Source organism: Alligator mississippiensis, chromosome 10 (genome assembly GCF_030867095.1).
Source record: "Alligator mississippiensis isolate rAllMis1 chromosome 10, rAllMis1, whole genome shotgun sequence".
Classification (NCBI taxonomy): Eukaryota; Metazoa; Chordata; order Crocodylia; family Alligatoridae; genus Alligator; species Alligator mississippiensis.
The window spans coordinates 30,354,026-30,377,879 of NC_081833.1; the positions used below are offsets into that span (position 1 = coordinate 30,354,026).

Sequence of the window (23,854 nt, forward strand, 5' to 3'; positions counted from 1 at the left end):
AAGATAGTTACTATGTTTGCCCTCTTATAGCCCACCATGACTTGACAATAAATGCTGATGGTTCAGATTTTGTGTCAGCTAGTTTTTATTTAGTAAATTACAGCAAGTCCTTCCGACTCAACTATATCTAGTTTATGTAGCTTATTTTCACCCACATTCTTGTCTCCCAATTTAAAATTAATTGTGTTAATATTTGGTAACAATTAGCGTTTTTATGAGTACCAAAGTGGAAAAAAAGACATTGAATACTTTAACCTTCCCTATCTGTTGTTTGCTTTTATATCCTCTTGGTGTCCTTTGCATAAGAGCATCCATAGCTCTGAGATGTTTGGGTATTTTAAATAATAGTTCATTACACAAAGTCTTTATAGCTTTGAGCTTTCAAAATAGGGTGTGGGCCATGGGCTATTTTGAAGGGAGGCATGCTGATATTGAGAGGCAAAATTATTTTTGCTTATATAGTTCTGGCCCAGTTGAAGGCCTATCATCTATTTACTTTCTTATAACCTGAACTGTCACATGAAAAATAAATGGTTGATCACATACCTGGCTCAGAAACCTTTTTATTTCACCAGATCAAAACCTAGGATGCTCGCTGTGTAGCAAAAGTGTTTTGATTATGCAGACTGTCTCTGTTTCCCTGGTTGGTTGCAAAAGTAACCTGCATTACATTACAAATTTGCTACATACATTAATAAACACATTGCCCCTAAATCATGATTTCTGCTTGCAAAGCTGTTGGAGTACACAGGGGGCGAGGTGAACCAACTAGGAGCAGCTGAGGGTGAAACCTGCTTGCCAGTTCACTGAGGGCTTCATGCACAGACCTCTCATTATGTAATGTCTGTGAACTGTTTAAGGGGCTATTCATTGTTAAGAACCCATGATTGGTCCAAGCCATCGTTCCTGCTTTCTGATTGGAAGAATGGAACTTTTTTAATTGGAAGAGAACAAGATACAATTAATGAAGAACTCATTTTCTAGAGTTAAAGTACATTAAAATTTCATTAAACTTTGGGCTTTGTGATGATCTTCACTGATCTTCAGCAGCTGCCCAAACTGGAATCTAAATAACAGAAAAAAACAGAGCAGTTACATCTATTACAAAGGCAGCTGACCTACAAAAAGCAGCAACTAGCCAGCTCCCACTCAGCTATTCCTCACAGAGCTCAGAAGAGCTTATGTTTCTAGAAGCCCAGCAGGGTTTCTAGAGCAGCTGTATAGTTCTGAATGCATTGGATAGTGTAAAGGTTAGAGCTGCAATTTTGCTGAGAAACAGAACAGGGCCCTAGATTTTGGAGTTCATCCATAGCACAGTACTCCTCAAATAAAATGCTCCTAGATAAGGTATTTTGCAGAGTTTGGGATCAGTGGTCCCAGCTATATCTAAACACACCAAAATGTTCCCTAGTTTCTCATAAACCTCCATGGCTGTAGGAGTGTTTCCAGCTTTTTAGGCTTTTATCAAGAGGACTGTAATAGTTTGTTTGGTTTTTTTTTTAAAGCTGCAGTTGCTGGAGTCAGGGGATTGTATATGAAATTGCATCATCAACTGAAAATAAAATCAGTTCCTTGCCCTTGTCCCAGCATAGAAAAGCTGGAAATATGGCTCCTAAAAGCTAAGAAGGATTGGAGGCAAATGGTCCCACAGTTTATTAATTTTTAAAATCTCATTATTTTAAACTAATGTAATGATTGTTGAGACCTGACTCATGATTTTTTTGAATGCCTGGAGTTAGAGAGGCTGTTGTGGTGTGTCTTAGTACTCTGCTGCCCTCATTCACTATAATCAGATAATTAGCCATATCTAGTCTCAAAGCTGGAGTCTGCGCTGTATCTGTTGTTCCCTGGCAAATTTTCTGATATGTTGCCAGTCCGTATTACTTCCTTGGGGTGGTTTTGTGTTTGAATTATACAAGGTCTCTCCACTGTTAAGGTACTGTAATAAAATCATATACCACGTTGAGGCCCTGACTCTGCCTGGGCATCTTGGAAGATGGGATTAAACTCAATAACAATCAGCTTGGTGGCTTTCTGCCTAGTTTATGTTTGTGAAAAACAATCTACTATCCTATTAAGTGTACTTCAGCTTGGGAAATGAGCAGAAATAACTGGGAGTCGTAGTACAAGCACATAATTGTGATGTAATTTGGATAACGGAGACTTGTTTAGATGGTTCATATGACTGGAATACTGTCATGGGTGGTTATAACTTCTTCCAGAGGGACAGGCAGGGCAGAGAAAAAAGGTGGTAGTGTTGTTTTCTAAGACAGGAGGTGTAAGCTCGTTATGAGGTGCAGTATGAGGTGGGATGCAAGTGTAACAAGATGATCTGTCCCTTAAAGAACCAGTATTGAGCTATGTTGAGAAGGCCCAGCTACAGGGTGTTTGGATATGCGGGCAGTGTCCTGCATGTTTTTTAAAGGCTTCCAGAAGAATAAGTAGAAGAGAAGGAAGCAAGCTTTTAGCTTAACAACTTGATACAAAAAAGGGTCAGACGGTTCTGCTGGAGCCAGAGCTAAAGGGCTCCCCTCTAATGCCCTGGGCAAGACAGAAGGGTTTGGTTTAGTTTATTTGGTTTAGTTTATTTGTTTCTTCTTTGTTGCTTAAAGACTGTTTTAGTTGGGAAGACTGGCTGACGAACTCCTCAGGGAACAAAAATAACCTGGAGAAGCCAGCAGGCTTAGCAACCTGCTTACAGTAAGTCACACACACTACTGAAAGCATCTGGGTCAAGGTAAAAACAGAGAAGAGCAAGGGCGATGTTACAGTGGGTGTCTGCTACAGATCACCAAACCAGAAGAAAGAGAGGTATGAGGCTTTCTTTTAAAAAAATTAAAATCACATATATATATACAGAGAGAGAGAAAGTTGTGTTAAGCAGCACTTCATTAACTGGCATGCTCTATTAACCGGCACAGCAATTGACACCAGTCGATGCGACAAAAGGAAAACCGGAATGGGGACTTCCAGTTTTGTCAAATCCCACAGCCTGGTGGAAAGCATCCTGTGCAGGTTAAGCAGCCTGCGCAGAGCCCCCTCTCCCTTTCCCCCGGCACACTGACACCAGGGGAGGGTCAGGAGGGGTGGCATGGTTAATCTGAGATGTGGACGTGCTGGATGCAGCGGGAGGGGAGACTTTGCCTGACCAGGCAAAGACGCCTCTCACATAACCTGCACATTTGGTTATCCGGCACCCCACATTTCCTATGGGTGCCGGATAACGGAGCTTTTGCTGTGTGTATATATATATATATATATATATATATACACACACATAAAACAGCTTCCAGATCATAGGACATAGTTCTCATGGGGGACTGGAAGATCACCTGGGAAGAAAATGCAGCAGTGCACAAATAGTCTATCACATCCTTGAAGTGTGCTAAGGTGGTGGAGAGGCCAACTTCCTTCCCAATTTTTTTTTTCTGCTCGCCAACAGGGAGGAGTCAGTTAAGCATAGGAAGGCTGAACATAGAATTGGGTGACAGTAACCATGAAATGATACAGTTCAAGGTCCTTTTCTGTAGGAAGGAAAAAGCAGAATAAAGATACTGGATTTCTTAAAAGAAGCCTTTAACACAATTAAAACAAACTCTGGAAAATGGTGGAGATGATCCCCTTGGGCACATCCACACATGCAAGCATGTGTGCTTACAGCAGCTCAAATAGAAGCAGTGCAAATTTGAGTCGGGGCTTTTTGCCTCAGTGCACATGCTTGTCATGCACTTCATTATGAAGCAAATTGTGCTACTTGGGCCAAAATAACCCTGCCTGGCTCCTCCCAGATTTGCAGCCAGGGGGAGCTAGAGCCCAGGGCCAGCATCTGTGCTGTCCCCAGCAATATAAAAAGTTGCCCTGGCCAGCAGCTCAGGGATACTTGCTGCCCTGTCCTGGCCCCAGCAGTACAAAAACCTGCCTTGGCAAGCAGCTCAGGGCTACATGCTCTCAGGAGCTTCTGGGCTTGGTCACTTGGTATCTGGGGACATTACCCCTTATGCCAGCTGGACTGCTGCAGCAGCATCCCAAATTCATTTTTTAAAATATCCCAAAATCCATGTTTTTCCACAGTTAACAAAAAAGACCACTCTACACACACACACACACACACACACACACACACACTCACACACACACACACACACACATCTAGAGAGAGAGAGAGAGAGAGAGAGAGAGAGAGAGCGACAGCGACAGGGTAATGCTTTATTGGTATATTTACTATGTTAAAGAAATGTGGAAGCCTACCAGTGTCTCTATCATCAGGATAAAATCAATTCTAAATACCTATATGTGTTGATGTGTACTTTTGGTTTTCCTTGCACATGATGGGTGTGTGATGGGGGGATGTGGTGTTTGCAGGAAGGGGGTGGGAAAGGGTGTGGGGGAAGACAGAAGTGTGTGTGGAGGGATGTGGGTTGCTATGTGGGTATGTGTGGGGCAGATTGTGAGGGGTGGGAAAGGGTGTGGGGGAAGGCAGATGTGTGTGTGGGTGTGTGCGGAGGGATGTGGGTTACTATGTGGATATGTGTGGGGCAATTGCTGGGAGGACTGGGTGTGGGGGATCTTGTGAGGGGGCTGCTCAGGAGGGGTGGGTCCCCTGGACCCTACAGGGTACAGCCCCCCCACACAGCACATGGAAGGCACCCTTCACAGGACCCCAGCTCCCCCCTTGAGGGCCACAGCCCCTATCCCTCACATGGCCCCAGCCCCACTGCCCAGGGTCCCAGGCACCTTGGAGGACCACATCCCCCGCCCTGTCCAGGGTACCAGCTCCCCCTGGAGGGCCCCAGCCCCCCCACCCAGGGTCCTAGGCACTCTGGAGGGCCCCAGCCCCCTCTCCCAGGGTCCCAGGCATCCTGGAGGGCCCCAGCCCCCCACCCAGGGCCCAGCCAGGTCCTGGGGCCTCTCTGCTGCTGGGCCAGGCCATTGGTGGCAGGACCTGCCACCCTTGGGGCCCCTCTGCCACCCAGCTGGGCTGGGCCCTTGGTGGCAGGAACTGGTGCAGCATGTGGTTCCTGCATGCCAGGCCCAGACAGGCCCTGCCACCATCGGGGCCCCTGTACCGCCTGGCCAGGTGGGGCCCAGGGTGGCAGGACTGGGCGCAAAGTGCGGGGACTGCATGCTGGGCCCAGCCAGACCCTGCCAACCTTGGGGCCCCTGCGCCACCCAGCTGAGCTGGAAACAGGGTGGCAGGACCCAGCATGGCATGTGGGGACTGTGTGCTGGGCCCAGCTGATTCCTGCCAGCCCTGAGGTCCCTTTGCTGCCTGGCTGGCCCAGGCCCTTGGTGGCAGGACAAGGTGGCTGTGGTGCGTGGTCCCCGCAGCTGGGCCCTGCCACTCTCAGGGCTCCTGTGCTGCCTGGCCAGGCCGGGCCCAGGGTGGCAGGACCTGGCGTGACGCGCAGGGACCGCACACTGCACCGGGTCCTGCCACCCTAGGTCCAGCACAGGGGCCCTGAAGGTGGCAGGACCCAGGTGGGCAGGGATTGAGGAGGTCTTGGGGGCTAGTGGGGGAAGGGCCGGGAAGGTGTCTTGGGGGCTGGCAGGGGGAGGGGTCGGGCAGGGCAGGGATTGGGGCGGCTGGAGGAGTTGGTAGGGCTGGCAGGGGTCCCCTCATGGTCCCCTCCCCCCTCCTCCAGCTCCCCTGACCCCTTACTCACCAGCACTGGAGCCTGCCCAGCTGCGTGTTTCAGCACCAGAGTAAGGGGCCAACCATGGAGACGCTCTGGGACGCTCATGGATCAGGCCCATGCCCTGCCCGGCTTTTTTTTGTCTCATTTTTTTAAACCCCTGGATATCCAGGGGTCTAATTTTCTCCCTGCACTGCAAGTTTGCAGTGCGGGGAACATTTTTCCATTCCCGCACATGCCTCTTACCCCTCCTCTACCCCCTTTGAGATGGGGCAAGGGACACATGCACTCTTGTCTGGACGTGCCCCTTGAAAGCAAACATGAGAGGAAAAGGAGTCCAGGACAGTTGGTTGCATCCTTAATATGGCTACCTTCAGGTGCAAAAACAAGCTTTCCCAATGTGAAGAAAGATAAGACATGTATGAGGAAACCGACTTGACTAAACAGCAAGCCCTTCTATGAGTCGAGAATCAAAAAGGGAATCCTACAAAACTGAAAACTCAGTCATATTACTAAGGAGGAGTATAAGCGTATTATATGAGCATGCAGGGAGAAAATCAGGAAGTCCAAAGCACAAACTGAGATGCAACTAGTAAAGGCAATAAAATAAAACACATTCTTCAAATATGTCAGAAGTATGAGGAAGACCAGATAAAGCATATACTTATTACTTAGCACAGACAGCATTTTAGTAACAGCTCTTATTGAATACCTTCTTTACTTTGATCTTCATTAATAAGGTAGGTTATCAGATGATAGCCATTGACACTATAGGTAGGAGAGGAAATCACAGCAACACAGAAGTAGGGTCGGAAGGGACCTTGCAGATCTTCAGGTCCGACCCTCTGCCTGGGCAGGAAGAAAACTGGGCTCATGACCCCAGGTAGGCATCAAGTCGCTTCTTAAAGATCCCCAGGGTAGGAGCCAGCACGATTTCCCTTGGAAGTTGGTTCTAGATCCTAGCCACCCTAACTGTGAAGTAGTTCTTACAGATGTCTAATCTAAACCTACTCTCCAACAACTTGTGGCCATTATTCCTTGTTATCCCAGTGGGGGGGCGCTAGGGGAAACAAGGTCTCCCCCAAACCCTTCTGGTCCCCCCTAGTGAGTTTATAGACGGTCACCAGGTGCCCCCTCAGCCTTCTCTTGTGGAGGCTGAACAAGTTCAGGTCCCGTAGTCTCTCATTGTAGGGTCTGCCCTGCTGTCCCCGGATCATGCGGGTGGCCCTCCTCTGGACCCTCTCAATGTTGTCCACATCCCTCTTGAAGTGGGGTGCCCAGAACTGGACACAGTTCTCCAGCTGTGGCCTGACCAGTGTTGTGTAGAGGGGGAGGATCACCTCCTTGGCCCTAATTGAGATGCACCTGTGGATGCACGATAGGGTCCGGTTAGCCCTGCCAACCGTGACCTCGCATTGTTGACCCATGTTCATCTTGGAGTCAATAATGACTCCAAGATCCATTTCTGCCTCCGTGCTCTCAAGAAGGGAGTTTCCCATCTTATAAGTGTGCTGCTGGTTACTACTGCCCAAGTGCAGCACCCTGCACTTCTCTGTATTGAAACGCATCCTGTTTTTGTTAGCCCACCCCTGCAACCTATCCAGGTCTTTCTGCAGTCTTTTCCTCCCTACTAGCGTCCCCACCTCACCCCGTATTTTGGTATCATGAGCAAATTTGAACAGGTTGCTTTTCACCCCATAGTCCAAATCGCTGATAAATAAATTGAACAGCACGGGCCCAAGGACCGAGCCCTGGGGGACTCCGCTGCCCACTTCCCCCCTGGTCGAATATGACCCATCCACCACCACCCTCTGAGTATGACCCTTCAGCCAATTCGCAATCCATCTGACCGTGTAAGCATCGATGCCACAGTCACCTAGTTTTTTAATGAGGATGGGGTGGGAGACAGTGTCAAAGGCCTTGCTGAAGTCCAGAAAGACTACATCCACGGTGACACCTGCATCCAATGCTTTTGTGACCTGATTGTAAAAGGCAATCAGGGTGGTCTGACATGACCTGCCCCTAACGAAACTGTGCTGGTTGCCCTTGAGCATCATCCCTGATGCTGGCCTATTACAGATGTGCTCCTTGATGATCTTCTCAAAGAGTTTCCCCAGGATTGAGGTAAGACTGACGGCCCTATAGTTGCCCGGGTCCTCCCTTCTCCCTTTTTTAAAGATGGGGACCACATTGGCTATCTTCCAATCATCTGGCACCTGGCCTAAGCACCCGAGCGCTCATAAAGCCATGCCAAGGGCCCTGCAATAACCCCTGCTTGCTCCCTCAAAACCCTAGGGTGGACAGCATCTGGACCTGCTGATTTGAACATGTCCAGCCCCTCCAGTAGCACTCTAACCTGGTCCTCCTCAACCTTAGGTCTTGAGGCATTCCCCTCGAGTCCATCTTGAATCACGGTGGGGGAGTCCCTGTCCCTGCACAAGAAAACGGAGGTGAACTATTTGTTAAAGATGTCTGCCTTCTCCTCTGCTGCAACCACCAGATTGCCCAGTGTATCTTGCAGGGGCCCCACATTTCCCGGTGCCTTCTTCATCCTCCCTATATATTTGAAAAAGGACTTTTTATTATCTTTGATCTTGGACACTAGTCCTAGCTCTATGTCCACCTTAGCTGTTCTAACAGCCCCCCTACAGGCCCGAGCAGTGGAGGTATACTCCTCTTTGGAGATCGTCCCCCCTTGCCACCAGGTGTACGGTGCCTTTTTGGCAACCAGGCATTCCCGGACGTCCTTGGTGAGCCAGGGAGGCTTTGCACTCTTGCCCCCTTTGCTTCTAGTTGGGATCGTCACGTCTTGGGCCCTGAGTATTGTCTCCTTAAAGAATGACCACTCATCTTGGGCACTGAGTTCCCCTGCCCTCAAGAACCCCAGCGCCTCTCCCACCAATCTCCTCAACTCCTTGAAGTTGGCCCTCTTGAAGTCTAGGGCTACCGCCTTACTGCAGGCCCTTGACACCCTGCGCTGGATGATGAATTCCAGCAAGCGATGATCACTATCAACCAGGTGGTCAAGGACCTGGAGCCCCCTTACCAGATCATTGCCTGTGGCCAGGACCAGGTCCAACAGGGCATTTCCTCTGGTGGGACTGTGCACCTCCTGGGTTAAGTGGAGGTCCTGTATCTCGGACAGGAACCTCCTGGATCAGTCCGACCTGGCTGACTGCTCCTCCCAGCAGATGTCGGGGTAATTTAGATCACCCATAACAACTACATCCCTTGCCTTAAGTGCCTCTGCAAGCTGGCCCAAAAATTCCTGGTCCAGCTCCTCCCCTTGGTTGGGAGGTCTGTAGTAGACCCCCACCGTTACATCCCTCTCCCCACGACCCCCTTGTATCTTGAGCCAAAGCACTTCAGCTTCCCCTCCTCCGACCCCATTTTGCTGGCAGAGGATGTGAATTGCTCTTTGACATAGAGCGCCACACCCCCTCCCTTCTTTCCTTCTCTATCCCGCCTGTAGAGCCTGTAGCCCCTAATGCTCACTGCCCAGTTGTGGGATGAATCCCACCACATTTCTGTGATCCCTACTATGTTTGGGTTTGAACTGGCTATTCTGAGGGTGAGTTTTTCTTGTTTATTGCCCATACTCTGAGCATTAGTGTAGAGGCACCTGAGGCCTCCTGAGGGTGCTCGTGCCTTCCTCCCACTCCCAGGACAGTTTTGGCCTCCTGCTCCTCGGACGTTTATACTTACCTGTGCTTCCCTTCCTCTTGTCACATTGCAGGCTGGTGAAGCATCCTCTCCACTCGAAGTGGCCCCTTCCCCCGGCAAAGCTAGTTTAATAAGTGACCTAGAGTGGTGAGAGAACAGGGTAGGTATTACTCAGGGTTTTGTTAGGGCCTTGTTACACATTAATTTTAGGCAGCTCCAACTGTCTGCACTTTAACACCAGAAACTAGTTTTAAGCACATTTTAGGTGGCTTAAAGTTACAGCCATCCGGTGTAGGTTTAAACTGGTCTGTGTTACCTAGATAGTGTTCCATTAATATGTGGCCACTCCCCACACATGAACCAACCAAGTTGAAATGATCTTACAGGTCACTGATTTAAAATATTGAACAAAACTGGCCCCAGGAGCATAGGCAGAGGGGGAAACATTTTTTTCAGGGGGGCTGACAGTGTGATCACATGCACATGTGCCCATGTCCATGTGCCCATGTCTGCCCCAGCAGGTAAGTCTGAGGGGAGAGGGGAAAGGGCTGTGGGTGGGGAGGAGAGAGTGGGGCAGGCACTGCCGGCCAGGGCAGGGTGTGGGACTGAGCTGTGGCTCATCTGGGGAACACGGGGTGGTTCCCACCACTGCATGAGCCCTGGGAGGGCACAGGGGACATGTGCCCCTGGATCTGTGTGGGGCAGGGCAGGCTGCCACTGTGGGCTGGGGCCAGGGCAGTGCTCGGCTGTACCCAGGGGCCAGGCTGGGCTGTACTTGGGGTGGGCGGTGGCACTGGGAGGGTGGGTTGAGGGGGCTGTGGAAAATTTTAAGGTTGTTCCAGCCCCCACACTGTAGCCCCCTCCCAGCGCCACTGCCATCTGCCCTGAGTGCCACCTGACCCGCCCCCCCACCCAGAAAGAGCCCAGCACTGGCTCGGCCCCAGCCCACAGCAGCAGCCTTCCCTGCCGTCCTGCCCTGCACAAGCCCCTCATGTCTCCCAGGGTACACATAGCAGCAGGAGCTGCATCTCTTGGATAGCTCAGTCCAGTGCCCTGCCAGCTGTGCAGTGCCAACTCCTTCCCTAGCCCCAGGCTACCCCAGCCCCACTCCCTCCCTCACTGATGCCTGCTCACCCCTCCCTACCCCTGCTACAGCCATAAGAAACCCACAGCCAGGCTGCCTTGCAACCCTACTGCTGCCCTGTGTTTGGGGGGCTAATCCCCATTAGCCCTGCTTTCCACTGCCTATGTCCAGAAATAAACCCTGGGGCACTCCACTTGACACTGGCTGTCAAGTAGACATCAAGTCATTGATTATTACCCTCTGAGTCCAAAGATCCAGCTAGTTTTCTATCCCCCCCACTGACCATTCCTCGAACCTTCCTTAGCTTGCTTGCAAGAATGTTGTGGCAGACAATATCACAAGCTTTCCTAAAGTCAAGGTATATCACATCCACTGGTCTCCCCACATCTACAGAGCCAGTCATCTTGGCATAGAAGGCAATCAGGTTGGTTGGACATGACTTGGCCTTGCTGAATCCATGCTGACTGTTTGTAATCACCTTCTCCTTCAAGTGCTTAGAAATGGATTCCTTGAAGATCTGCTCCATGATTTTTCCAAGGACTGAGGTGAAGCTAACTGGTCTGTAGTTCCCTGGATCCTTCTTCTTCCCTTTCTTAAATATGGACTCTATATGTGCTCTCTTCTAAACATCTAGGAACTTTCCTGATCTCCATGAGTTTTCAAAGATGATGGCCAGCAGCTCTGCGATCCTATTGACTGACTTCCTCAGCACCCTAGTGCATCCTGTCCAGCCCCATGTACTTGTTTATGTCCATACTTTCTAAATAGTCCTTAACCTGTTCTTTTGCCCACTGTTGGTTGCTCACTTTCTCCCCAAATTGTGCTGCCAGATACAGTAGTCTAGGAGCTAACATTGTCTGTGAAGATTGAGGTGAAAAAGGCATTGAGCACTTCAGCTTTTTCCACACCATCTGTCACCAGGTTGCCTCCCTCATTTAGTAACAGACCCATATTTTCCCTGATCTTCCTCTTGTTGCTGACATATGTGTAGAAACCCTTCTTGTTACCCTTTACATCCCTTGCTGGCTACAACTGCAACTGCACTTTCGCCTTCCTGGGAACATCCAGACAAGCACACACATACCTCCTGCAGCATCTTAAATCCCTTTGAGATTGTGCAAGAGGCACATATGGGAACAAAAAAACATTCCCCACACTGCAAATTTGCAGGGCAGGGGAAAAATTAGATTCTTGGATATTCAGGAGTCAAAAAATACCCCAAGGGGGGAAAAGCGGGGCAGGGCACAGTCCCAAACCATGCCCTGAGGCAACTGGAAGCTCAGTACTCCACAGAGACACTCTGGTAGACAGGCAGAGCATCTCTATGGCTGGCCCTTTCCCCAGTGCTGAAGCACGGTGCCTGCCCATGCAGGGCAAGCAGTGGCACAGGCTGCAGGGACCTGGACCTAGCTTCATGGCAGGTAAGTAGGAGGTTGTGTGGGCTGGAGAAGGGTGGGGAGGAAGCATGTTGAGGCCCCACCTGGCTCCAGGCCCCATTTGTTCCCCCCACTCCCTGTTCATTCCCCGAACTCTCTGTTTGTTCCCTCTGCTCCTCATTTAAGTGGCACAATTTGCCCTGCATCAAAGTGCATGTGTGGGCACATGCGCTGAGGCAAAAAGTCCCAGCTCAAATTTGCAGTTTCTATTTGAGCTGCTGCAAGCGCTTGCATGTGTGGATGCACCCCCTGATTTCATCCTTGCATGCCCAAGCAATATTCCTACACTCCTCTCTAGAATTTTGTCCAAGTTGCCACTTCTTATAAGTTCCTTTTCTGGGTTTTAGTTTACTGAAGAGTTCTCTACTAAGCTGAGCTACTTTGACATACTTGCTAGTCTCCCTGCACATCAGGGTGGTTTGTTCCTGTGCTCTCAGGAAAGTTTCTTTAAAGTACAGACAACTATACTGGACTTCTCTCCCCCTCAGACTGGCATCCCAGAGGATCTTGCCCATCAGTTCCCTAAGGTTGAAAACAGAAGTGCAGCTCCCCACTGTAACTGAGAATGCTTTGCAGGAATCATTCTGAGTTACAACAATCCCTGGGACCAAGCAGAAGTTTACCATCGGCTCCAGGGGGAAGGGGAATTTAACTGCCGGCTGCAAGCCTGAAGCTGGTTTCCTCTAGCAATGACCCCTCCTCCCTGTGAGGCTGCAAAGTTTTCAGAATGGGAGGGAGGAATGGAGCAAAGGAGGTTCATTCTAGGGTTTCCCAAGCCAGCTCTAGAGGATGGGAGAGGTGAATTGGATCTCCCCTACCTTGCACGGTGGGGAGGTGTGTATGTGTGTGTGTGTCGGGGGAGGGGGTCCAAGACACCCACCTCACCTTCCAGCAGGGGCTCAAAAGCTCCAAGACCAATCTCCTACTTTTCCCTCTTCCTCACTCCCATTCTGAAAACAGTGACAGCTTGGCAGGCAGTGCAGACAGAAGTTACAAAAAATTCTCTGTGTTAAAACATTTTCATCCAATCCCTCAGTGCACTTGTATCTGGTGATAGGTAGAGACTGCTTTCTGTGCCCAGATTGGGTGAAATATCACTTCTGTTTGTACCCTGACCGAGTTGAAGTCTGCTTTTCTGAAGTCCAGGGTCCTTACTCTGCCGCTCTTCTTCTTTCCTTTCTTTAGGATCCTGAACCCAATCGAGCAAATGGGGGTCCAGGAGGGTTGGCGGTTTCTCAAGGGAGTGATTCTTGGGGCATAAAAGGAGATTATTCCATTATGCAGCAAGGGGGCAAGGGGACAAAAAAGCCCCCTTGGCTGAACAGGGAACTCCAGAAAAGACTGTCAGCAAAGAAAGAGATTTAAAGGCAGTGGAAGTGGGGAGCAGGCACCAAGGAGGCATATACCTCCCTGGTGTGCTATTGCAGGGAATCAGTTAGGCAGACCAAGGCAGGACTGGAGCTTAGGCTGGCTACAACAATCAAGGACAATAAAAAGTCCTACTACAGATACATAGTGAGCAAAAGGAAGGCGCAGAGTAACATAGGGCCCCTGCAGGACAAATCAGGACAGTTGGTGGCTGACACAGGGAAAATGGCAAAGCTTCCTAATGAGTTCTTTGCTTCAGTATTCCTAAGTACTGGCCAAGACAATTCCCCCAACTTGAACATAGATAAATGTCTGGGAGGCACTAGACCACCAATGGTTACTGCTGACTTAGTTAAGGAGCATTTGGAGGGTCTGGATGGGTACAAGTCAGCAGGCCTGGATAACCTACATCCATGGGTGCTGAAGGAGTTGGCCAGTGTCATAGCTGAGCCACTGGCATGGCTGTTTGAGCACACATGGTGCTCCGGCTAGGTCCCCGAGGACTGGAAAAGGACCAACGTGGTGCCCATTTTTAAGAAGGGGAGAAGGGATGAGTCGGGTAACTTTAGGCCAGTCAGTCTTACCTCTATCCTAAGGAAAACAGTGGATAAAATCATTAAAGAGCGCATTTGTGAAGGCCCAGAAGGGGAAATGATGCTGAAAGGAAACCAGCATGGGTTCATTAGAGGTAGATCCTGCCTGACAAAACTTATAGCCTTTTATGACCAGGTCACACATTGCCTTGACACAGGAGCTGAGGCAGATGTCATCTACATGGACTCTAAGAAGGCCTTCGAACAGTTTTGCATCCTGTTCTCATAAGGAAGCTAGCAGGCTGTGGAGTGGATGCTTGCACAGTCAGGTGGGTGGCCAACTGGCTTAGGGACCACACCCAGAGGGTGGTGGTGGATGGGTCATTTTCAGCCTGGAAGGAGGTGGGCAGTGGTGTCCCACAGGGTTCTGTCCTTGGACCAGTGTTATTTAATATTTTCATCAACGATTTGGATGACGGTGTGGAGAGTACCCTGTCCAACTTTGCAGATGATACCAAGTTATGGGGCAAAGTTAACACACCAGAGGACAGGGAGTGGATACAGGCCGATCTGGATAGGTTGGATCAATGGGTAGAATGAAACAGGTTGCAATTCAACAAAGACAAATGCAAGGTACTCCACCCAGGGAGGAGGAATCCCCAGCACACCTATAGGTTGGGAGATGACCTCCACAGCAGCTCAGTGGCCGAAAGGGATCTTGGAGTCATAGTTGACTCCAAGATTAACATAAGCCAGCAGTGTAATGAAGCCATCAACAAGGTCAATCGCACCTTGCTGTGCATTAGCAGATGCATGATCAATGGATCGAGGGAGGTGATGCTCCCCTTCTATTCAGCATTGGTCAGGCCACAGTTGGAGTAGTGTGTCCGGTTTTGGGCACCGCACTTCAAGAGGGGCGCAGAGAATCTGGAGAGGGTTCAGAGGAGGGCCACTTGTGTGATTAGTGGCCTCCATGCAAGACCCTGTGAGGGGAGGTTGAGGGATCTGGATCTCTTCAGACTTCACAAGAGACATCTGAGGGGAGACCTTGTAGCCACCTATAAGTTTATCAAGGGAGGACAACAGAGAATTGGAGATGTGCTATTTACCAGAGCACCCCGAGGAGTAACTAGGAATAATGGGTACAAACTAATGGAGGGTAGATTCAGGTTAGACTTTAGGAAGACATTTTTCACAGTAAGGGTGGCCAGAATATGGAACGGGCTGCCAAGAGAGGTGGTACTATCACCTAACTTGGAGGTCTTCAAGAGGAGGCTAGATAGGCACCTGGCTGGGGTTATCTGACCTTGGTTCTCTTTCCTGCCTGGGCCAGGGGGTCAGACATGATGGTCCTTTGTGATCCCTTCCGACTCTACAATCTATGAATCTATGAATCTCATGGTCACTGCTGCCCAAGTTGCCATCCACTACTACATTCCCCACCAATTCCTCCCTGTTTGTGAGCAGCAGGTCAAGAACAGCTCCCCAACACTTGTACCAGGAACTTGTCCCCAATGCTCTCCAAAAACTTCTGGATTGTCTGTGCACTGTTATATTGCCTTCCAAGCAGACCTCCACCATGACATCACCCTTGTTGCTCTTCCCTCTGACTTTAATGAGAGACTTTCAACAGGCCTGTCTCCAGTTTCATACTGGAGCTCTCAGCAATCATGCAGTTCTTGAACTGGATTTATCTTTGCAGTGGGATACTTGACCTCATGCAGCCTCTGCATAAGGCCTAGTTCTTCACTTACCTCAAAGGTCAGCAACTATCATTTTGCATCTTTAATTATATAGATATTTTCCTCTATAGATGCTGTCTTATACTGTAACTCAGGGATGGGCAATTATTATGGGTGGAGGGCCACTTAGCAAGTTTTGGTGAGCTGTTGGAGGCTGCATGCATAGCCCCGCCCTTTGACAGTTGCCCCACCCCTACTCACAACATTGGTACTGGTAGTACTGCCCCCTAACCCCTGACCTTTGCCACCAGAAGTCCCTCCCCTTGCTGCCCCCCCTTGCCCAATACTCCTTTGGGGTGGGGGGCTGCCATTTTAGAACCAGAAAGAAACCAAGTCATACACTAGAAGTCAAAAACCTACTATAATATATTTTAATTTTATTGCAAAAAAATATTTGTCATGACTTGTGATTGTGTACTATATATAGAAGGGATAGCATAATAACTCAAAAATAAAGTGTCGCTCTTTTATATTGTGTGTGTGTGTATGAGGGTGGAGTGTGTTTGTGTGTGTATATGGTGGGGTGTGGGGATGTGTGAGGGGTTGTGAGAGGGTGTGGCTGTGTAGGGGGCATAGGTTATGTTGGGGTGTATGTATATGTCGATGGGGTTTATGGGGGCAGGGTGTGGATGTGTGGGGTGTGAGAGAGGGTGGGGGTGTGGCGCACTTGCACTATGAGTGTGGGACTTGCAGGTCCCACACTCATAGTGGGGAAAGCCTCACACTGGAGCCTGCTGGCTTCCCTGCCCGCTTCTGCGCAGGTCCCAGCACACTGCCAGGAGTGGAGGCAGCCCTGCCCCTGCTTCCCTGTGGAGTCCTGCATGGGGCTTCCCCACTGTGAGTGTGGGAGCTGCAGGAATGCTACTCTGAGCCCCTGTAATAGCTGTGCTCCTTACTGCCAGTGCAGTGCTGGCCACCTCTATCACAGGGGCTTTGTGCCATGTGCCTGCAACTTTCATATTATCCTAGCCTGCATTGCACCTTAATCCCACAAGTCACCAGGGATGTAGGATGGCAGTCTCTACAAGGAGCTGTCAGCATGGGTTTGTATCTAGTATGCTTCACTGATTTTTCTCCCAACACCTGCCCCTTCTGTAACCAGAGCATGACTATATTGATAGGGCAGGCAGCAGCCCCTTCACTGCCTCCTTAGGAACTTCTTCCTGAGGTTATAGCTGAACTTTTCCCACACCTCTTATCTTATGGGCTCTTTCTCCACCAAGTCCTGGGACCTTCTGGTTGACCTTCTCTTGGCTCTGTCCAGGAATTTACCAGACCAGGATGCAGGCACTGGGTAGAGGGAACCTGGGCAAGTGTGGGACTGTTTTCCTCTTGTTTTTCATGCACATCTCCAGGCAGTTTCACTGGACAGCATCCACAGGTTCCTTGGATACATTTAAGGAGAAGTGGGCTCTCATGGGTGTTCTCTTCTTGGTGCACCCCTTTGATGCATTTTTATTAACCTCTAACCCATATTCCTATTCCTGTTTTTTTAGTTTCATAGTTTCATAGTTGGTAGGGTCAGAAGGAACCTGAGCAGATCATCAAGTCCAACCCTCTGTCATGGGCAGAAAAGAATGCTGGAGTCAAATGACCCTGGCTAGGTGATTATCTAGCCTCCTTTTGAAGACCCCCAGGGTAGGAGTGACCACAACTTTTCTTGAAAGTTGGTTCCAGATCCTAGCCACCCTGACTGTGCAGTAGTGCTTCCTGATGTCTAGCCTGAACCTACTCTCAGTCGACTTGTAGCCATTATTCCTAGTTACTCCTAGTAGTGCTCGGGGGAACAGGGACTCTCCTGTTCCCTGCTGGTCCCCCCTATTAAGTTTATAGATGGCCACCAAATCCCCTCTCAGCCTTCTCTTGTGGAGGCTGAACAGGTTCAGGGGTTGTAGCCGCTCCTTGTAGGGTCTGCCCTGCTGCCCCCTGACCATGCGAGTGGCTCTCCTCTGGACCCTCTCAATGCTATCCACATCCCTCCTGAAGTGCAACACCCAGAACTGGATGCAGTACTCCAACTGTGGCCTGACAAATGTGACATAGAGTGGGAGGATCACCTCCTTGGATCTGCTTGAGATGCATCTGTGGATGCATGACAAGGTGCGGTTAGCCTTACTGACCGTGTCCTCACATTGGTGGCCCATGTTCATCTTGGAATCAGTAATGACTCCAAGATCCTTTTCTGCCTCTGTGCTGATGAGAATGGAGTTCCCCAGCCTTGTTGACCCAAGGATCCATTTGCTATGCATTTAGTAGCCTCCCTGTAATTGAGGGAGACATATAGTTCAGGGGTGGGCCTAGGGCCTAGTTGCCATCTTGGCACCGTAAGTCCCACCCCCTGACCTTAGCTATCTGAAGACCCTCCTCCTGCCCCCAGAAGTACTTCTTTTTGGGACGGGGCTTACCATCTTGGAACCAACCCCCCCCCCCCGATACTAAAAATAAAATATGTACTATAACATGCTTTAATTTTATTTTAAGAAATATTTCTGCCCTGAGTTGTGTGTTTGCATGGTTTATATATAGATGATTGCATAATAGCTTAAAAATTAAAGTCTTATTTCTGTATATTGTGTGTGGTGGGGAGGAGGGTGATGTGTGGTAGAGGTGGGTATGTGTCTGTGTGTATGGTGGGGCGTGTGTGGGTTTTATGAAGGGGTGTGGATGTGTGTGTAGGGGGTGTAGGGTATATTGGGAGGTGGGGGTGTTTGTATGGGTGGGGTGATTGTGGGGGGTGTGGGCAGGATGTGGTTGTAGGTATGTGGGGGGTTTTGTGTGTGAGGGAGGGTGGGGGAGTGTGAGGGCCCCCCACATGCCTCCCCATGGTGCACAGCCCCCGCTGCTGGTGGCAGCAGCAGTGGCCACCAGGCCTTTGGAGCGCTAGTGGTCTGTGCAGACACCCAGTGGTGCACGGCTCCACCCAGTTCCAGGAGCTGCATGTGGTGGCAAGGAGTGAAGACAGGCCGGCCCATCTCTGTCACACAGGACTCCCATGGCTCACGTGTACCTCCTGAGATTTGTGCATCACCAGAGGGTTTCCCCTCATGATGGAGCCACTGGCTTGGTCCTATTCCCTGCCACCATGTGCAGTTCTTGGGACTCCACTAGGAAGCAGGGATCAGGGCTCCATGCCACTTCCAGAGTTTAGGGCAGACCCAGGCTCTGTGCTCCTGCTGGGCATGGGCCCCAGACCCTGGGCTCTTGCACCAGCCCCAGCCACACGCTCCATAATTCAACCCAGCAGAAGCTTCCCCCTGCCTGCTGCCACTTCCTTACCTGTTGTGCAGAGTGAGCGCTGCAACAGGGACATGAGGAGCCACTGGAGGCAAGGGAAGATGAGCAGATCCTGCAGCAGTTTCAGCAGTGGCCCTGCCTGGAAGCTGTGTGTGCTTCCTGGTGCTGGGGCCAGGGCCAGGGCCAGGGCCCTCCTGCGCATGAGGGTGGGAGCAAAGCATGCAGGCTGGGTGGGTTAAAATTACTTGGTGGGCACTCACGAGCCAGATGAAATTGCCTGGTGGGCCAGAATATGTCCCGCAGGCCATTTTTTGCCCACCCCTGGCCTAGGCCTACCGTCTCTTTGTATAACAAATTGGCCTGACTTCAGTTTTTCCTCTCTCCTTGCTTCCAGAATCATATGTTACTGATTCAGTTCACTCCTGCATCTCTGTTTGCCCCTTGACCCCTTGCTTAATGATTTTGCTTGCTCCTGGCCTCTTCTTGCCAGCTCTAACTCTGGCTTTGATATTACATCTCTCCCACCCAATAACTGATATCTGATTAGTCCCCAGGCCTAGCTATCTATGTTCTGGCATTGGTATGTTAAGGGGGTGGCTTTGATCTTTGTCAACCATGTAGGGTAGGATTCTGTTTTTCCATATTGCCACACAACTCCCATGCAAGTGTGAATTACACAGCTTTTAATTAAGCATCTGGATTAGATTCTATTTTCCTATGTCTTCTAAATTTAATCATACTTACATGTGCAAGGGCACTGAAATGTAGCTGTAAAAGTTGGGTGTGTGTGCATGTGTCTTGCCTCTTCTAGATGCATAATGTCATTCCACACCTAGGATCATTCTTTTAAGTGCCCCTAGCATTCTAAAGCTCTGTGCAGCTAGAAAAATGTAGTTGCACTCAGACTATGACTAGTAGGACTTTGCCTATTGTTCTAGGTGTGGCTGTTGAGAGAAATTCATGGCACTGAATGACCCAGGGACAATGACTGGCTGTAGGGAGAGGCCCTGTAGGCACAGCTGAGCCAGGAATCATTGAGATGGATTACTGAGGGGACCCTAGGAAGATTCTCAAGAAGTAAATTAATGACATGCAGGTTAGTTGCAGGGGCTGGATACTGATCTAGGGAGAGCAGGGCAAGGTCAAGGAACAGACTAGAAACATCCAGGGAGAAGGTATCTAGGCAGACAGGAGTGGGATGCTGCAAGAGAGCCTTAAGGACAGCTGTGGGTTGCCAGGTACTGGCCTAAGGTGTTGTTCCAGTCTGCCTTGCTTCACCATGGTGATTATTTGCCCATCTGGCTTTTGAATAAATTTCTCTGTCTTGGGCTCTGTACTCTCTACAGAGTGAGCTGGTCAGACTGGAATCTCTCCCTGTGATTGCCTAGCTGCATTTTTATACTTGTAATGTAGGGCTTATGGCTGCCTATAAATGTTCTGGTTGGCATTCTAATGAGAACTAATTGAGTCTGCTCTGCATTCTAATTGAAATGCAGCAGCATCATTTGTATTAAGTCCCTTCATGTTTTAAAATGGTCGCAGGGCATTTTAACTAAACTTCGTCAAGTGAGATTTAGATAAAGCGCCCCACAGCCATTTATAATTGCACAGGGGCTTCATGCACATGATGGTGAGACATTTTAATAACAATGGCTGCTTGGGAACTACTGCAATTAAAATGCACACCATTCCCTGCCAGCATGTGTATAGGTAGCCTATGTGTCCACAGGGAGGAATAGAACAGACATGACACATTGGTCATCTAGATGGATTTTTTTTGACATCTTCATTTTTGCAAGTCTACAGGAGAAACTAACTAGTTTTCTACCCTTGGGTTAGGTTCAAATTACATTTTGACTCTTGCAAGGTCTGCAAAAAAAAAAAAATGGACTGCCCATCATGATTCTCTAATAAAGTGTTACAGGGGGCTCTCATACCTTATGGGGGGGCTCAACACCCCAAGCTCCCCCATAATTTGAACCCTATCCTTGGGCTGTCCATCTGATTTCTAAATGATTTGGAGAAGTGCTTGCAATCAATCTCCACTACTCTTAAATTCTAGTTTCTTGATTCATACCAGACTTCTGCAATCTCAATTGAAAACCGCAGGCTGGGAGTGGATTACAGCATCCAGTGTGAACTAAAGATCCGTCAGTATCTTAGTATTTTAATCTACCAGCCAAGATGCATTGGCTAAATAGAACAGCCAGCTAAGTATGAAGTAGGGGTGCGAAGCTTTGGTCCCTGATTCGATTAGGCAGAGATTCGGCTCTATTCGGTGGCCAAATCTCTGAATACAAATTGAATAAGGGGAACCTTTTACTGTCCCCGTTTCGAATCAGAACTCCCCAAATCGATTCGGAGAGATTCATAAAGATTCAGAGATTTGGACATGGACACAGCTTTGAATGTTTTTCTACATACCTCTAGACAGCAGCCAGGTTGTGAATGCTGTGATGCTGAGGTGCATGGAACATCCCACAGAAGCACAGGGTGGGGGTGGGGGGAAGGGTCCACAGCATGCTTAGCAGCAGACCTGGAAGTGGTCCAGATGCACTTCCAGTCCACTTCTGGGTCCTCTGGGGAGTGCACCAGCCCCCCCCCCCCCCCCCGCAACCCCCAGCTCAGAGACTGGTGCCTCCTGGGTCTGGAGGTGGCACCTGGGGTCCCCCTGTGGTTGATCACTAAGCTGGGGCAGCATGGGGGGGGGGGGGCAATATGCTCCCCAGTGGACCATAAGTAATTCCAGGTTCACCACCAAGCACACGAAGGGCCCTGCTGCACTCCTGTGGGATGCTACATGTACCCCAGCATCGCAGTGTTCACAAGCCTCACTGGTACCTCGAGGCATGGGTGACTGCTGCCGCCTTAGTCAAGGGAGGGCACATGCTGCCAACCGGGGGAGTCCCCTGCAGGCAATCCTGTGGACCAGGGTGGGGGGTAGTCCCCTCCCGGGTGATCCCGCAATGGTTGATTGCTGCGGTCGATCACTACAATTGCTGCAGCTGCTTCCAGGAGGGGCTGCAGCCACTTCTGGGAGCAAGCACTGGCTGATTGCTGCAGCCACTCCCAGAAATGGCTGCAGTGATTGGCTGGCACTTAAAGGGGGGGCACCAGCACTCCCACCTGCCTGCCCAGCCCATCGCCTAAGCGGCAAGCACAGCCGGTCAGGGGGTGCAGTGGCACTCTCAGGGAGTACATGTGCACACCTATGCACCCTCTATGCATCACCACTGCCTTGAGGTATGTAGAAAAAACATTTAAAGCTGTGTCTATCTCTATGTCTCAATCTGTCTCTGAATCAACATCATATCTTCAGATTCAGATTCAGCTGAATCGAATCAGGGACTGGGATCTGAATCAAATAATCAAATCACTGTCCCTGATTTGGGCTGATTCTGAATCTGAATCGAATAGGGCCCACTTCACACACCCCTAATATGCAGGCACCATCCAGGGCACTAGTCTATACAAGAAATACTATGCCATTAACTGAATGGTCCAGCAGGGAGCAGTGGGGCAGTTTCTGGTTACAATCTGAAAGAAAACAAGGTTCAGAATTTTGTGCCAAGTATAGTCATTGCAATATCCAACATTTTCCAGTCCAAGGCACACTTACATTAATACAAATTCTCCATGGAAGACCTGTTAAGGCATTCCCCATCTTTATACCAATTGCAGCTCATTGCCATGGCAAAATTCCACAGCACGCTTGTTCATTTCTGATGGCACACTTTTGTGCCGTGGCACACTGGTTGGGAAAAACTGTGCTAATGAATTCAGGAGTTGTGCAATTTTTCTTGGCTTCTCCCCTGCTCCTTCAGCACATAGTGATGGAACAGGAAGCAAGGGAGATTTGGACCATCCATTTCCAAATGAACATTTTTCTGTTTCTCATGCTGTAGCCAAGCTGATGTCTGCCTTTCTGCAGTTTCTAGGAGTGACTTGGCTCATAGCTGCTTATCTGGGTCCTGTGCCCATGGCTGGAAGCAGAACCCATGCTGCAGGTGGCAGAGGGGGAGGAAATGTTGGCTCAAGTCATCAAGGTCATTGTTTGTTTTCCTTGAAACATTCTGAAGTGAAACAGTCTGATGCTGCTGTTCTGAGTTGCAGCTGCCTTACGGAGCATGTAAACCCTGTCAATCGTGGGGCTAGCCAAAAATATTTGCTTTGCATTGCCCAGGGACTTCACCCTCCTACAGCAGAAGACTTCAGTAGAAATCACTCGCATCTGACAGAAGAGGCAAGATTCCAAGGAGTCCCGTGTGCAAATGGGGAGCTGGCTCATGCTGTGCATAATAGGACCACAAAAATTCATGTTTCAGCAACTTTTATTTCCATGTCCATGCTGTCACAGTGATAGTATTATGGACAGTGACAGCCAGTGACACAGAAGATGCCAGTATGGATACTAAAGACTGGAGCTGCAGGTCTGATGGTGGAAGACATTGTTCATGGAATAAATGTGTCATAAACATGCAGAGACTGTTATAAAGTCAGGTCTTTATCACTTTGAATAATTTTGTATCATCTGAAAATGTGGCCACCATGCTACTTATCCTGTTTTCCAGATAATTTATTAATATTAAACAACACCAGTCCCAATACAGATCCCTGGGGGATCGTGCTGCTTACTTTTGTCCATCCCTAAAACTGACCATTTATGCTTATTCTATTTTCTATCTTTTTAAGGCAATTTCTAATCCATGAATGTATGTTCCTTGTAATCCTATGACTACCTAATTTCATTAAGAGCCTCTGAAGGGAAAACATGTCAAAAGTTTTTTGGAATTCCAGATATACTATGTCAACTAGATTGCCCCGATCCACCTGCAATAGGTTGGTGAGGCTGACAGCTGTATGTTATCCTCCTACTTTCCATCTTCCCCCTTGCTTAGCATTTGTATCATGGCAGAAGTTCTTAACAGGTTGTCCCATATCCAGAGCTCAGAGAGGGGATGATCAGCATGTCTGTATTCTTGACAACCTATTCTATGTAGAGAGGAGTTCAGGAATATGATCTTCTTGTTAAGCACAACCATGATCACAGCCACGTGGGTAGGAGCATAGGAGAATTTTACTCTCAGCTTTCTGTGATTCCAGGAGAGCTGAAAGTGAATAGGTCCCTAATGAAATCTGAAGCAATGCTGATCTACCTCCT

At 49.3% G+C, this 23,854-nt stretch overlaps 2 long non-coding RNA genes across 5 annotated transcripts; one reads left to right on the forward strand and one right to left on the reverse strand.

Annotated features, from left to right (window-relative positions):
- Positions 1-545: 545 nt before the first annotated feature.
- Positions 546-9,447, reverse strand: LOC109285174 (uncharacterized). Of its 3 annotated transcripts, XR_009455199.1 has the most exons (5): positions 9,339-9,447; positions 7,990-8,065; positions 6,346-6,482; positions 3,333-3,524; positions 546-1,066 (listed from the first exon to the last, which is right to left on the reverse strand). It is a non-coding gene; the product is annotated as an uncharacterized LOC109285174 (long non-coding RNA). The 3 variants fall into 3 exon arrangements; XR_009455197.1 differs by lacking the exon at positions 6,346-6,482; XR_009455198.1 differs by lacking the exons at positions 3,333-3,524; positions 6,346-6,482.
- A 271-nt stretch (positions 9,448-9,718) lies between these two features.
- On the forward strand, positions 9,719-23,290 carry LOC109285175 (uncharacterized). Of its 2 annotated transcripts, none has more exons than XR_002092825.2 (3): positions 9,719-9,817; positions 13,936-14,046; positions 22,625-23,290. It is a non-coding gene; the product is annotated as an uncharacterized LOC109285175 (long non-coding RNA). The 2 variants fall into 2 exon arrangements; XR_002092826.2 differs by having other exon boundaries at positions 22,877-23,290.
- Positions 23,291-23,854: the final 564 nt, after the last annotated feature.